The 16548-nt window shown below is 55.6% G+C and overlaps 1 long non-coding RNA gene across 1 annotated transcript; it reads left to right on the plus strand.

The window, feature by feature from the left end:
* Positions 1-508: 508 nt before the first annotated feature.
* On the plus strand, positions 509-11550 carry LOC142479736 (uncharacterized). The gene is made up of 3 exons (XR_012794408.1): positions 509-710; positions 5542-5675; positions 11530-11550. It is a non-coding gene; the product is annotated as an uncharacterized LOC142479736 (long non-coding RNA).
* The last annotated feature ends 4998 nt before the right edge of the window (positions 11551-16548 follow it).

The raw sequence follows: 16548 nt of genomic DNA on the forward strand, positions 1-16548 counted from the left end.
AAAAAATGTATTTTACAGCTCTGGGGCACGGATCTAGTCCGTATCCAGTTATGGCCCCCTAATTCAAATGTGTCACAGTAACAGATAGGTAAACAGACTGTGATAACGTAGTGAGCAAACACATAAATGAGCCGAGGGGAGAGGAAATGCACGCAATGAAAAAAGTAGTCAGCAGCAATTGCATTTACACGTGCTGGGTGAGGTAATTGGATATATACCGCATCCCTGTGTTAAGCCCTCGTCAGGGTTAATATCGCGGAGTAACGCTGACATAAGCAATTGTACCTGTGGTTCCTGTTCAAAGTCCTGCTGCCATAAGATACCACATAAAGTACCTGGTGTCTATGATGTATGGACCCAGACTCCCTTAACACGCGTCTCGGCTCTGTACAGAGCCTCTCACCCTCTGCTCGGCATGGGGACGTCAATGCGTGATGACGTCAGTCCTGTAGCCGCCTCCCACCTGACGTACGTTTCGCTGGGGCGCTTTATCAAAGGTGGTGATAAAGCGCCCCAGCGAAACGTACGTCAGGTGGGAGGCGGCTACAGGACTGACGTCATCACGCATTGACGTCCCCATGCCGAGCAGAGGGTGAGAGGCTCTGTACAGAGCCGAGACGCGTGTTAAGGGAGTCTGGGTCCATACATCACAGACACCAGGTACTTTATGTGGTATCTTATGGCAGCAGGACTTTGAACAGGAACCACAGGTACAATTGCTTATGTCAGCGTTACTCCGCGATATTAACCCTGACGAGGGCTTAACACAGGGATGCGGTATATATCCAATTACCTCACCCAGCACGTGTAAATGCAATTGCTGCTGACTACTTTTTTCATTGCGTGCATTTCCTCTCCCCTCGGCTCATTTATGTGTTTGCTCACTACGTTATCACAGTCTGTTTACCTATCTGTTACTGTGACACATTTGAATTAGGGGGCCATAACTGGATACGGACTAGATCCGTGCCCCAGAGCTGTAAAATACATTTTTTGTAAGCTCTTGTACATTTAGCTATTGATAGTCACTGACTGACCTATGTGTATATTGTGAGGTACTATTAAGCATGTTTAAGTGGCACATTTATGTTAGGGGGCTATAACTGGATACGGACTAGAACCGTGCCCCAGAGCTAAGTACCACACTTTGTGAGCTCTTGTGCACACTATAATATAACACATTGCCTACCATATTAACCCTCCTATAATTAGGCTTGCTTTAACCCTTTATTTAGGGTATTCCTCACCATCTTCATTGTGGACTATCAAATAGCAATTAGTGAGCTCTCAATCTATTGTGCATAGCACATAGGTATATACCTTTGCATGGGTAGTTCTCCGTCACCTGTATCCACTTTACAGGCCTTTTAACCTTGTTATTGCTGAACTAGGGGGTTGACTATTACAGTCCTTGATTGTTGATTTCTGCTAGTTAGCAGCTAGGTGGGCTCTCCACCTCCCCCCCTAGATCTCAGTTATAGTATTTTATATATTTTTGTCTGTTTTCTTTGTATTTTGTCACCACAGTCAGTTGACCATTTTTTCAACAATTTTGACATCTATTTTAAATTATACGATTAAAGCATTTTAATTTTAAATTTATCACCAATTCATATTTGCTCACAACGAGTGCTGCCCATAGGGTGTCTTTTGTTTAATTGTTATAATTCTGCTCCTTCCCCTTATTGCACCGTTGTTAATTCTTTCTTGATTAGAGGCTGATGCGAGGGTTTCCACTCCTTTCCCCCTTTCCCATTGTTGTATTAATAACACGCAGAGCAGTATAATAACATGCAGAGAGATTAAATAACAAGCAGAGAGATATAATAACGCGCAGTGATATAATAACATGCACAGAGCTATAATAACACGCCGAGAGATATAATAACATGCACAGAGCTATAATAACACGCCGAGAGATATAATAACATGCAGAGCGATATAACACGCAGAGAGATATAATAACGTGCAGAGCGATATAACACGCAGAGAGATATAATAACACGCAGAGATATAATAACACGCAGAGAGATATAATAACACGCAGAGATATAATAACACGCAGAGAGATATAATAACACAGAGAGATATAAATAACACGCAGAGAGATAATAACACACAGAGAGATATAATAACACGCAGAGAGATATAAATAACACGCAGAGAGATATAATAACACACAGAGAGATATAAATAACACGCAGAGAGATATAATAACACACAGAGAGATATAAATAACACGCAGAGAGATATAATAACACACAGAGAGATATAAATAACACGCAGAGAGATATAATAACACACAGAGAGATATAAATAACACGCAGAGAGATATAATAACACACAGAGAGATATAATAACACGCAGAGAGATATAATAACACGCAGAGAGATATAATAACATGCAGAGATATAATAACACACAGAGATATAATAACACGCAGAGATATAATAACACACAGAGCGATATAATAACACGCAGAGATATAACACACAGAGAGCTATAATAACATGTAATAATATCTATAATAATATATAACATGCAGAGAGATATAACACTCAGAGAGATATAATAACACATAGGGATATATAATAACATGAAAAAGCGGTATAATAACACGCAGAGCAGTATAATAACATGCAGAGTGGTATAATAACACACAGTGAGACTTAATAACACATAGAAAAATGTAATAACTTGAAAAAGCTGTATAATAACACGCAGAGCAGTATAATAACATGCAGAGAGATATAATAACACGCAGAGCGATATAATAACACGCAAAGATATAATAATGGGCAGAGCGATATAACACGCAGAGAGATATAATAACACACAGAGTGATGTATTAACATGCAGAGTGATATAATAACACGCAGAGAGATATAATAACATGCAGAGCGGTATAATAACACACAGAGATATAATAACACGCTGAGAGATATAATAACACGCAGAGCGATATAATAACATGCAGAGATATAATAACACGCAGAGAGATATAATAACACACAGAGAGATATAATAACACGCAGAGAGATATAATAACACGCAGAGAGATATAATAACACGCAGAGCGATATAATAACATGCAGAGAGATATAATAACACGCAGAGAGATATAATAACATGCAGAGAGATATAATACCACGCAGAGAGATGTAATGACACGCAGAGATATAATAACACGCAGAGATATAATAACACGCAGAGAGATATAATAACACACAGAGAGATATAATAACACGCAGAGAGATATAATAACACGCAGAGAGATATAATAACACGCAGAGCGATATAATAACATGCAGAGAGATATAATAACACGCAGAGAGATATAATAACACACAGAGAGATATAATAACACGCAGAGAGATATAATAACGCGCAGAGAGATATAATAACACGCAGAGATATAATAATGGGCAGAGCGATATAATAACACGCAGAGAGATATAATAACACGCAGAGATATAATAATGGGCAGAGCGATATAACACACAGAGAGATATAATAACACGCAGAGATATGTAATGACACACAGAGATATATAATAACACGCAGAGATATATAATAACACGCAGAGAGATATAATAACGCGCAGAGAGATATAATAACACGCAGAGATATAATAATGGGCAGAGCGATATAACACACAGAGATATATAATAACACGCAGAGATATATAATAACACGCAGAGAGATATAATAACACGCAGAGAGATATAATAACACGCAGAGCGAAAGAATAAGACAGAGCGCTATGATAACACACAGATAAATATATAATAACACGCAGATAAATATAATAACATGCAGAGATATATAATAACACGCAGAGAGATATAATAACACGCAGAGAGATATAATAACACGCAGAGAGATATAATAACACGCAGAGATATAATAACACGCAGAGAGATATAATAACACGCAGAGAGATATAATAACACGCAGAGAGATATAATAACACGCAGAGAGATATAATAACACGCAGAGAGATATAATAACACGCAGAGATATAATAACACGCAGAGAGATATAATAACACGCAGAGAGATATAATAACACGCAGAGAGATATAATAACATGCAGAGATATAATATGTTGGCACTGAGTGAGTGTCTGTCTGTCTGTCTGTCTGTCTGTCTGTCTCTCTCAATCTTTCCCTCTGAAACTCTATATTTTTCTGTTTTCAAATTTGTTTATCTCTCTTCCTCTCTTATTCCCTCTTTGTCTCACATTTCCTCTTCTTTCCTCTCTCACCCCCTCCGTCTCTCTCCCCACCCTCTCATTCCTCTATCTCCCTCTCTCCCCCCTGATTTCTCACCAACTCTCTCTCTCCCCTCTTACCTTCCCCCCTCTCACCCCTCTCCCTCTCTCCATCCTCCTCTCCATCCTCCTCTCCTTCCCCTCCCCCCCTCTCCTTCCCCTCTCCCTCCTCCTCTCCCTCCCCTCCCCCCTCTCCTTCCCCCTCCCTCCCTCTCCTTCCCCCTCCCTCCCTCTCCTTCCCCCCCTCCCCCCTCTCCTTCCCCCTCCCTCTCTCCTTCCCCCCCTCCCCCTCTCTCCTTCCCCCCTCCTTCCTCTCCTTCCCCCCTCTCTCCTTCCCACCCTCCCCCCTCTCCTTCCCCCCCGCCCCCCTCTCCTTCCCCTCCTCCCCTCTCTCCTTCCCCCCTCCCCTCTCCCTCCTTCCCCCCCTCCCCTCTCCCTCCTTCTCCCCTCCCTCCTTCCCCCCCTCCCCTCTCCCTCCTTCCCCCCCTCCCCTCTCCCTCCTTCCCCCCTCTCTCCTTCCCCTCCTCCCTCTCTCCTTCCTCCCCCTCCCTCTCTCCTTCCCCCCCCTCCCTCTCTCCTTCCCCCCCCTCCCTCTCTCCTTCCCCCCCCTCCCTCTCTCCTTCCCCCCCTCCCTCTCTCCTTCCCCCCTCCTCCTTCTCTCCTTCCCCCTCCCCTCTCTCCTTCTCCCCCTCCCCTTCCCTCTCTCCTTCCCCTCCCTCTCTCCTTCCCCCCTCCCCCTCCCTCTCTCCTTTCCTCCCTTCCCCCTCTCTTTTCCCCCCTCCCTCTCTCCTTCCCCCCTCCCCCTCTTCTTTCTCCCCCTTCCCCCCCCTCTTCTTCCCCCCTCCCTCTCTCCTTCCCCCCTCCCCCTCTCTCCTTCCCCACTCCCCCCTCTCATCTTCCCCCCCTCCCCTCCCTCTCTCCTTCCCTCTCCCCCTCCTCCCCTTCCCCCTCTCCTTCCCCCTCCCCTTTCCCCCACCTCTCCTTCCCCAATCCCCCTCCCTTTCTCCTTCCCCTCTCCTTCCCCCTCTGTCTCTCCTTCCCTCTCCCCCCCTCTCACTCACCCCTCCCCCTCTCCGTCCCCCCTTCCCCCTCTCACTCACCCCTCCCCTTCCCCCCTCTCCTTCCCCCTCCCACTCTCCTTCCCCCCTCCCTCTCTCTTTTCCCCTCCCCTTCCCTCTCTCCTTCCCCCTCCCTCTCTCCTTCCCCCTCCCTCTCTCCCCCCTCCCCCCTCTCTCCCTCCCCTCTCTCACTCCCTCTCTCTCCCCGCAGATGACTTCTCGCGCTTCGTTCTCCCCCGCGAGGAGCCCCGCGCAGTGTACCATCTCTCTGCGCAGCGCGCGGTGTATGTCGGGGGCGAGGAGGTTCTCTATCGCTTTGACTTCCAAACAAAGAAGAATTACACGGTACTTGTCCTAGAGGTGCCAGGTGCTGTGCCCCTGTCCAGTCCTAGTGGTGCCAGGTGCTGTGCCCCTGTCCAGTCCTAGTGGTGCCAGGTGCTGTGCCCCTGTCCAGTCCTAGTGGTGCCAGGTGCTGTGTCCCTGTCCAGTCCTAGTGGTGCCTGCTCGGTGCCCCTGTCTAGTCCTAGTGGTGCCTGCTCGGTGCCCCTGTCTAGTCCTAGTGGTGCCTGCTCGGTGCCCCTGTCCAGTCCTAGTGGTGCCTGCGCTGTGCCCCTGTCCAGTCCTAGTGGTGCCTGCGCTGTGCCCCTGTTCAGTCCTAGTGGTGCCTGCTCGGTGCCCCTGTCCAGTCCTAGTGGTACTTGCTCGGTGCCCCTGTTCAGCCCTAGAGGTGCCTGCGCTGTGCCCCTGCCCAGCCTTTCCTGGAACCAGGGTCACGAATGATGTATGAATAATTCCAGTTAGCTTAACTCATGCCTTCCCTCTTCCAAAGCACAACAAGTCCTTTTCTCTTTCTTAGTTTTATTGAGGGAAATCACAGGAAGAAAGGTGCTTGTAGATGTAGTGTGGGTAGAGAGGGCTTCTCTGTCTGAAGTGCAGTGTATCAAGGTAAGGCAGTGTAAAACAGAAAGGCCTTGCTGGGGCAAATAGCAGGCAGGTACTCACTCAGAGTCCAGGGTGAAAAGGAAGTGAGGAGCAAGGGTCACACTGAAGGGAAGTGAGACTATACTAACTGTCAGCAAGGACAGGGGGGTTGGAATAGCCCACTCTCAGCTAGGAGAATAGGAGATTGCAGGCAACCAACACAGGCTGTGTAAACAACATGTAACAATAATGTTGCCTATTCACATGCAGCTAGCTGCTGGGACAGGGAAAATAGCAGGCAGCTAAACTAGGGAGACATGAATCCCATGAGCTGCAAAGGGAGACAGAGAAATGTGGAATCTAGTTCCAGGACACAGTCCTAGAGGTGCCTGCTCCATGTCCCTGTCCAGCCCTAGAGGTGCCTGCTCCATGCCCCTGTCCAGTCCTAGAGGTGCCTGCTCCATGTCCCTGTCCAGTCCTAGAGGTGCCTGCTCCATGCCCCTGTACAGTCATAGTGATGCCTGCTCGGTTCCCCTTTCCAGTCCTAGAGGTGCCTGCTCCATGCCCCTGTCCAGTCCTAGAGGTGCCTGCTCCATGCCCCTGTCCAGTCCTAGAGGTGCCTGCTCCATGCCCCTGTCCAGTCCTAGAGGTGCCTGCTCCATGCCCCTGTCCAGTCCTAGAGGTGCCTGCTCCATGCCCCTGTCCAGTCCTAGAGGTAAAGAACAAAAGTTAGCGCAAGGCCAACCCAGGAGCCCAGATACCTGCACTCAGAGTCTAATACAATAGCCTGGGATATCAATTGCCCCAGTAGTGGGGTATTTAAGCCCCTTGGGGGATTTTAACATTATTGTACTATGTATATATATTTTTAACGTCGTCGCTGTCGAATATTAATAAAACGTTATTATTTTTCTTGGCTATGTGAGTCAGTACTCACTCTAGTGTGTCATTGAAAAGTGGCTTAAATACCCCACTAGTGGGGCAATTGATATCCCAGGCTATTGTAGTCTATTTGAATTAGTATTATACTCTGAGTGCAGGTATCTGTGTTCTTGGGTTTATATATATATATATATATATCTTATATCTACTATATATTTGTGAAATCACTGTATGTCTGGGTCCCAAGGGTCAATCGCATTGGACCTTGGGCCTGTCACTCCTGCTCAGGCCATGCCCGCCCCCACACACCTCTCATTGGCCTACGTCCAACACCAATGCCACACTGTCCCACCCCTCACTGACTCTCATTGGCCTGCGTCCAATGCCCGCCCCCGCACACCTCTCATTGGCCTGCGTCCAACACCAATGCCCTAATACTTCCACACTGTCCCACCCCTCACGCTTTGCTTTTGCAACACCTAATCCTCTAATCCTCAACCTGCTCTGGGGCCACGCTTCACAGCTATCAAAACCTTCACGTCTGCTACCACAGACTGCCGAATCAGGTACAGCAGTGTTTCCCAAACTGTGCGCGCCGCGGCGCCCTGGTACGCCGCGGCTTGGCTAGAGGGGCGCCGCGATCAGGGCCGCCAGCAGCGGGAAACAAGGGCTGCTAGCTCATTAAAAAAAAAAAAAAAAACCTCTGAGGGGAAGCAGAGGAGCGGTCACGTGACCGCTCCCATCCAATGGGGCTGCAGCCTGCCCGGCATTGCAACTGCAGAGCCACCACACAGCACCAAGGTGTGTGTGTGTGTGTGTAGGTGTGTGTGTAGGTGTGTGTGTGTGTGTGTGTGTGTGTGTGTGTGTGTGTGTGTGTGTGTGTGTGTGTGTGTGTGTGTGTGTCTGTGTGTGTCTGTGTGTGTGTGTGTGTGTAAAACGGGCTGCAGGGTGTGTGTGTGTGTGTGTGTGTGTGTGTGTGTGTGTGTGTGTGTGTGTGTGTGTGTGTGTGTGTGTGTGTGTGTGTGTGTGTGTGTGTGTGTGTGTGTGTGTGTGTGTGTGTGTGTGTGTGTGTGTGTGTGTGAAACGGCCTGCAGGGTGTGTGTGTGTGTATATATGTGTGATGTGTGTGTGTGTGTGTATATATGTATATATGTGTGTGTATGTGTGGTGTGTGTATATATATATATATATATATAATGTGTGGTGTGTATATATATATATATATATATATATAATGTGTATGTGTGGTGTATATATGTGTGGTGTGTGTATGTATATATATATATATATATATATATATATATATATATATATATATATATATATTGTATGTGTGATATATATATATATATATATATATATATATGTGTGTGTGTGTGTATATATGTATGTGTGGTGTATATGGATGTGTGTGTGGTGTGTGCGTGTGAATATATTTATCAAAGTTGCACAATGTTAATAAATAATTTATTCTCACATGTCTTTTTTTTTTTCATTTTTAAATATTATATAATGTACACACACACACACACACACACACACACACACACACACACACACACACACACACACACACACACACACACACACACACACACACACACACACACACACACACACACAGTGTGTGTGTGTGTACATTATATAATATTTAAAAATGAAAAAAAAAAAGACATGTGAGAATAAATTATTTATTAACATTGTGCAACTTTGATAAATATATTCACACGCACACACCACACACACATCCATATACACCACACATACATATATACACACACACACACACACTGACAGCTACCAAGTGACAAACACACACAGTGATACCCGCCTACCAAGCGCGCTTGCTGTCTCCTCTGCCAGGACAGCGAAAAGCTCCTGGTAGAGCGAGCGGCAGCAAGCAAGAGCGAGCAGCAGCACCTAAGCGCTTACTATGTCCCAGGCCAGAGGAACTATAGCAGCGCTGATTACAGATGCAGGGGCTTTGTGCATCTGTTCAGCCCGGCTCAGCGACGCTGAGAGAGGGAGGCCCGGCGCGCACGCTGGAGGAGCAGCACCGGGAGACTGAGAGAGAGAGTGAGGTCAGAGAGAGAGTGATGTCAGAGAGAGAGAGAGAGTGAGGTCAGAGAGAGAGAGAGAGTGAGGTCAGAGAGAGAGAGTGAGGTCAGAGAGAGTGAGGTCAGAGAGAGAGAGTGAGGTCAGAGAGAGAGAGTGAGGTCAGAGAGAGAGAGTGAGGTCAGAGAGAGAGAGTGAGGTCAGAGAGAGAGAGTGAGGTCAGAGAGAGAGAGAGAGAGGTCAGAGAGTGAGATCAGAGAGAGAGTGAGGTCAGAGAGAGAGTGAGGTCAGAGAGAGAGTGAGGTCAGAGAGAGAGAGAGTGAGGTCAGAGAGAGAGATCAGAGAGAGAGAGTGAGGTCAGAGAGAGTGAGGTCAGAGAGAGAGAGTGAGGTCAGAGAGAGTGAGAGTGTGTGAGAGAGACACCAACTGCGCACTGCAACTGTTAGGTATGTATATACACCTTTGTTTTTACTTTGGGCGCCGCGTAAAAATCCTGATCGCCTTGGGGAGCCTTGAACCGAAAAAGTTTGGGAACCACTGCCTTGGGAACCACTGAACCCCCCGCTCCCCTTTCTCCCCCCCCCCCCACTCCCCTTTCTCCCCCCGCTCCCCTTTCTCCCCCCCCGCTCCCCTTTCTCCCCCCCGCTCCCCTTTCTCCCCCCCCCGCTCCCCTTTCTCCCCCCCCCCGCTCCCCCTTTCTCCCCCCCCTGCTCCCCTTTCTCCCCCCCCGCTCCCCTTTCTCCCCCCCACTCCCCTTTCTCCCCCTCCCTGCTCCCCTTTCTCCCCCCCCGCTCCCCTTTCTCCCCCCCGCTCCCCTTTCTCCCCCCCCCCGCCTCCCCTTTCTCCCCCCCCCGCTCCCCTTTCTCCCCCCCGCTCCCCTTTCTCCCCCCCCCGCTCCCCTTTCTCCCCCCCGCTCCCCTTTCTCCCCCCCGCTCCCCTTTCTCCCCCCCGCTCCCCTTTCTCTCCCCCCCGCTCCCCTTTCTCCCCCCCCCCGCTCCCCTTTCTCCCCGCCCGCTCCCCTTTCTCCCCCCCCCGCTGCCCCTTTCTCCCCCCCCGCTCCCCTTTCTCCCCCCCCGCTCCCCTTTCTCCCCCCCGCTCCCCTTTCTCCCCCCCCCGCTCCCCTTTCTCCCCCCCCGTTCCCCTTTCTCCCCCCCGTTCCCCTTTCTCCCCCCCTTTCTCCCCCCCCCCCGCTCCCCTTTCTCCCCCCCCGCTCCCCTTTCTCCCCCCCCGCTCCCCTTTCTCCCCCCCCGCTCCCCTTTCTCCCCCCCCGCTCCCCTTTTCCCCCCCCGCTCCCCTTTCTCCCCCCCCCGCTCCCCTTTCTCCCCCCCCGCTCCCCTTTCTCCCCCCCCGCTCCCCTTTCTCCCCCCCGCTCCCCTTTCTCCCCCCCCGCTCCCCTTTCTCCCCCCCGCTCCCCTTTCTCCCCCCCCGCTCCCCTTTCTCCCCCCCCGCTCCCCTTTCTCCCCCCCGCTCCCCTTTCTCCCCCCCGCTCCCCTTTCTCCCCCCCCGCTCCCCTTTCTCCCCCCCCCCCGCTCCCCTTTCTCCCCCCCCCCCCCGCTCCCCTTTCTCCCCCCCCCCCGCTCCCCTTTCTCCCTCCCCTCACACCCTAGCAGGACCCCCACTCACAGAGAGCACTCACAACCCACGCGACACCTGCCGCCTCACACCCTAGCAGGACCCCACTCACAGACAGCACTCACAACCCCACTCACAGACAGCACTCACAACCCATGTGCCACCCGCCGCCTCACACCCTAGCAGGACACACGCCTCACATTTTTACATCTGTTAAGTCACCAAAATATACATTGTACTGTGGTGTGTTTACAATAAACCATTTTTAAACAACATCGTATTACATTTTATTCCATCTTTCTTTTCAACATTATTATCCAACCTTTACAACAAATACTCACCTATTGTTCCACGATTTATAAATAATACTACCTATTACGCATTTACATCCCGGGCAACGCCGGGTCTCTCAGCTAGTGTGTGTATATATATATATATATATATATATATATATATATATATATATATATATATATATATATATATATATATATATATATATATATATATATATATATATATATTCGCAGTGCACCTTTGTTCCTAAAGTCCAGTGTATTTTAGGTTGAGCGTCGAGTTAAATTTTCAGTTGAATCCAGTCCTAGACTGCACTGTGCCCCTGTCCAGTCCTAGAGGTGCCTGCACTGTGCCCCTGTCCAGTCCTAGAGGTGCCCTGCACTGTGCCCCTGTCCAGCCCTAGAGGTGCAGCGGTATGTATCCTAACTGGTTCAAGACCCTATAGGTTCAGACTCTAATCAGTCTTTTACAGATGAAAATCAAGGCGACTGCAAGACACGGTAAGGAACCCCCCCTCACCCCCCCCCGCCACACACACCCAGTGCCCCCCCCTCCCCGCCACATACACACACACCCAGCACCCCCTCCCCCCCCACACCCAGCACTCTCCCAACAACCAGCGCTCCCCCCACACCCAGCGCTCCCCCAAACCCAGCGCTCCTACGCTGCTTCCCCCGCCCCACACCCAGTGCTCTTATACTCCCCCCCCCTGTACCCAGTGCTCCCCCCACACCTAGTGCTCCTACACTGCTTCCCCCACACCCAGTGCTCTTATACTGCCCCCCCTGTACCCAGTGCTCCCCCCACAGCCAGTGCTCTTATACTGCCCCCCCTGTACCCAGTGCTCCCCCCACACCTAGTGCTCCTACACTGCTCCCCCCCACACCCAGTGCTCTTATACTCCCCCCCCTGTACCCAGCGCTCCCCCCACACCCAGTGCTCTTATACTGCCCCCCCCTGTACCCAGCGCTCCCCCCACACCCAGCGCTCTCACACTGCTTCCCCCGCCCCACACCCAGTGCTCTTATACTGCCCCCCCCCTGTACCCAGCGCTCCCCCCACACCCAGCGCTCTCACACTGCTTCCCCCGCCCCACACCCAGTGCTCTTATACTGCCCCCCCTGTACCCAGTGCTCCCCCCACAGCCAGCGCTCTCACACTCCTCCCCCCAGCACCCAGCGCACTTAAACTTCACCCCCACACCAAGAGCTCCCCCAACACCAAGCGCTTACACTGCTCTCCCCGCGCCCAGCACTTACACTGCTCCCCCCCCCAACATCCGGAGCTTGCACACTGCTCCCCCTCACACCCAGCGCTCTTACACTGCTCCCCTTGCACCCAGCACTCTTATAATGCCCCCACCCACACCCAGCTCTCCCCCCACACCCAGCGCCCTCACACTGCCTCTCCCCCAACACCCAGCGCCCTCACACTGCCTCTCCCCCAACACTCAGTGCTCTTACACTGCTCCCCCCCCACATCCGGTGCTCTTACAATGCCCCACACACTCAGCGCTCCCCCCTCACCTGGTGCTCTTGCACTGCTCCCCCCAACACCCCAGAGCTCTCACATTGCCCCCCCCCCGCAGCTAGCCCTCCCCCCAACACCCAGAGCTCTCACACTGCTCCCCCCACACCCAGCCCTCTCACACTGCCCCCCCCCCGCAGCTAGCCCTCCCCCCCACCTGGTGCTCTTGCACTGCTCCCCCCAACACCCTGAGCTCTCACACTGCCCCCCTCCGCAGCTAGCCCTCCCCCCACATCCAGCGCTCTCACACTGCTCCCAGACTCAGCACACTTACACTGCCCCCCTGCACCCAGTGCTCCCCCCATACCCAGCGCTCTCACACTGCTCCCCCCCGCACCCAGCGCTCTCACACTGCTCCCCACCACACCCAGCGCTCTCACACTGCTCCCCCCCCACACCCAGCACTCTCACAGTGCTCCCACGCACCCAGCGCTCCCCCCATACCCAGCGCTCTCACACTGCTCCCCCCCGCACCCAGCGCTCTCACACTGCTCTCCACCACACCCAGCGCTCTCACACTGCTCCCCCACACACCCAGCGCTCTCACACTGCTCCCCCCCCCGCACCCAGCGCTCTCACACTGCTCCCCCCACACCCAGCGCTCTCACACTGCTCCCCCACACACCCAGCGCTCTCACACTGCTCCCAGACTCAGCACACTTACACTGCCCCCCTGCACCCAGTGCTCCCCCCATACCCAGCGCTCTCACACTGCTCCCCCCCGCACCCAGCGCTCTCACACTGCTCCCCACCACACCCAGCGCTCTCACACTGCTCCCCCCCCACACCCAGCACTCTCACAGTGCTCCCACGCACCCAGCGCTCCCCCCATACCCAGCGCTCTCACACTGCTCCCCCCCGCACCCAGCGCTCTCACACTGCTCTCCACCACACCCAGCGCTCTCACACTGCTCCCCCACACACCCAGCGCTCTCACACTGCTCCCCCCCCCGCACCCAGCGCTCTCACACTGCTCCCCCCACACCCAGCGCTCTCACACTGCTCCCCCACACACCCAGCGCTCTCACACTGCTCCCCCCCCGCACCCAGCGCTCTCACACTGCTCCCCCCACACCCAGCGCTCTCACACTGCTCCCCCCCGCACCCAGCGCTCTCACACTGCCCCCCCCGCACCCAGCGCTCTCACACTGCTCCCCCCCCCGCACCCAGCGCTCTCACACTGCTCCCCCCCCACACACCCAGCGCTCTCACACTTCTTCCCCCCACACCCAGCACTCTCACAGTGCTCCCACGCACCCAGCGCTCCCCCCATACCCAGCGCTCTCATACTGCTCCCCCCCGCACCCAGCGCTCTCACACTGCTCTCCACCACACCCAGCGCTCTCACACTGCTCCCCCACACACCCAGCGCTCTCACACTGCTCCCCCCCCCGCACCCAGCGCTCTCACACTGCTCCCCCCCACACCCAGCGCTCTCACACTGCTCCCCCCGCACCCAGCGCTCTCACACTGCCCCCCCCGCACCCAGCGCTCTCACACTGCTCCCCCCCCGCACCCAGCGCTCTCACACTGCTCCCCCCCCACACCCAGCGCTCTCACACTTCTTCCCCCCACACCCAGCGCTCTCACACTGCCCCCCCCCGCACCCAGCGCTCTCACACTGCTCCCCCCCCACACCCAGCGCTCTCACACTGCTCCGCACCTCACCCAGCACTCTCACGCTGCCCCCCCCGCACCCAGCGATCTCACACCTGCTCCCCCCACACCCCAGCGCTCTCACACTGCTCCCCCCCCCACCAAGCGCTCTCACAGTGCTCCCACGGCTCCCCCCATACGCAGCGCTCTCACACTGCTCAACCCCCACACCCAGCGCTCTCTCACGCTGCTCCCCCCGCCCCTACCTAGCCTCTCACACTGCCCCCCCTCCCACTCAGCGCTCTCACACTGCCCCCCCCTCCCACCCAGCGCTCTCACACTGCCCCCCCCACCCCAGCGCTCTCACACTGCCCCCCCCACCCAGCGCTCTCACACTGCCCCCCCCTCCCACCCAGCGCTCACACTGCCCCCCCCCCACCCAGTGCTCTCACACTGCCCCCCCCGCCCAGCGCTCTCACACTGCCCCCCCGCCCAGCGCTCTCATACTGCCCCCCCCCCCACCCAGCGCTCTCACACTGCCCCCCCCCACCCAGCGCTCTCACACTGCCCTCCCCGCACCCAGCGCTCTCACACTGAAGCGTTCTCACACTGCCCCCCCAAGCACCCAGCGTTCTCACACTGCCCCCCCCCCACCCAGCACTCTCACACTGCCCCCCCACCCAGCGCTCTCACACTGCCCCCCACCCAGCGCTCTCACACTGCCCCCCACCCAGCGCTCTCACACTGCCCCCCACCCAGCGCTCTCACACTGCCCCCCACCCAGCGCTCTCACACTGCCCCCCCACCCACCCAGCGCTCTCACACTGCCCCCCCCACCCACCCAGCGCTCTCACACTGCCCCCCCACCCACCCAGCGCTCTCACACTGCCCCCCCACCCACCCAGCGCTCTCACACTGCCCCCCCGCCCACCCAGCGCTCTCACACTGCCCCCCCCCACCCAGCGCTCTCACACTGCCCCCCCCACCCAGCGCTCTCACACTGCCCCCCCCCCGCCCACCCAGCGCTCTCACACTGCCCCCCCCGCCCACCCAGCGCTCTCACACTGCCCCCCCCCGCCCACCCAGCGCTCTCACACTGCCCCCCCCGCCCACCCAGCGCTCTCACACTGCCCCCCCCGCCCACCCAGCGCTCTCACACTGCCCCCCCCCGCCCACCCAGCGCTCTCACACTGCCCCCCCCGCCCACCCAGCGCTCTCACACTGCCCCCCCCGCCCACCCAGCGCTCTCACACTGCCCCCCCGCCCACCCAGCGCTCTCACACTGCCCCCCCGCCCACCCAGCGCTCTCACACTGCCCCCCCGCCCACCCAGCGCTCTCACACTGCCCCCCCGCCCACCCAGCGCTCTCACACTGCCCCCCCCGCCCACCCAGCGCTCTCACACTGCCCCCCCCCCCCCGCCCACCCAGCGCTCTCACACTGCCCCCCCCAGCGCTCTCACACTGCCCCCCCCAGCGCTTTCACACTGCCCCCCCGCCCACCCAGCGCTCTAACACTGCCCCCCCGCACACCCAGCCCTCTCACACTGCCCCCCCGCCCACCCAGCGCTCTCACACTGCCCCCCCCGCCCCACCCAGCGCTCTCACACTGCCCCCCCGCCCACCCAGCGCTCTCACACTGCCCCCCCGCCCACCCAGCGCTCTCACACTGCCCCCCCCGCCCACCCAGCGCTCCTCACACTGCCCCCCCAGCGCTTTCACACTGCCCCCCCCAGCGCTTTCACACTGCCCCCCCGCCCACCCAGCGCTCTCACACTGCCCCCCCCGCCCACCCAGCGCTCTCACACTGCCCCCCCCAGCGCTTTCACACTGCCCCCCCCGCCCACCCAGCGCTCTCACACTGCCCCCCCGCCCACCCAGCGCTCTCACACTTGCCCCCCCGCCCACCCCAGCGCTCTCACACTGCCCCCCCGCCCACCCAGCGCTCTCACACTGCCCCCCCGCCCACCCAGCGCTCTCACACTGCCCCCCCAGCGCTTTCACACTGCCCCCCCCCAGCGCTTTCACACTGCCCCCCGCCCACCCAGCGCTCTCACACTGCCCCCCCGCCCACCCAGCGCTCTCACACTGCCCCCCCCAGCGCTTTCACACTGCCCCCCCCAGCGCTTTCCACACTGCCCCCCGCCCACCCCCAGCGCTCTCACACTGCCCCCCCCGCCCACCCAGCGCTCTCACACTGCCCCCCCCCGCCCACCCAGCGCTCTCACACTGCCCCCCCCAGCGCTTTCACACTGCCCCCCCCAGCGCTCTCACACTGCCCCCCCGCACACCCAGCGCTCTCACACTGCCCCCCCCGCCCACCCAGCGCTCTCACACTGCCCCCCCGCCCCACCCAGCGCTCTCACACTG

This window comes from Ascaphus truei, unplaced genomic scaffold, assembly GCF_040206685.1.
Source record: "Ascaphus truei isolate aAscTru1 unplaced genomic scaffold, aAscTru1.hap1 HAP1_SCAFFOLD_241, whole genome shotgun sequence".
In the NCBI taxonomy this organism is placed as follows: Eukaryota; Metazoa; Chordata; class Amphibia; order Anura; family Ascaphidae; genus Ascaphus; species Ascaphus truei.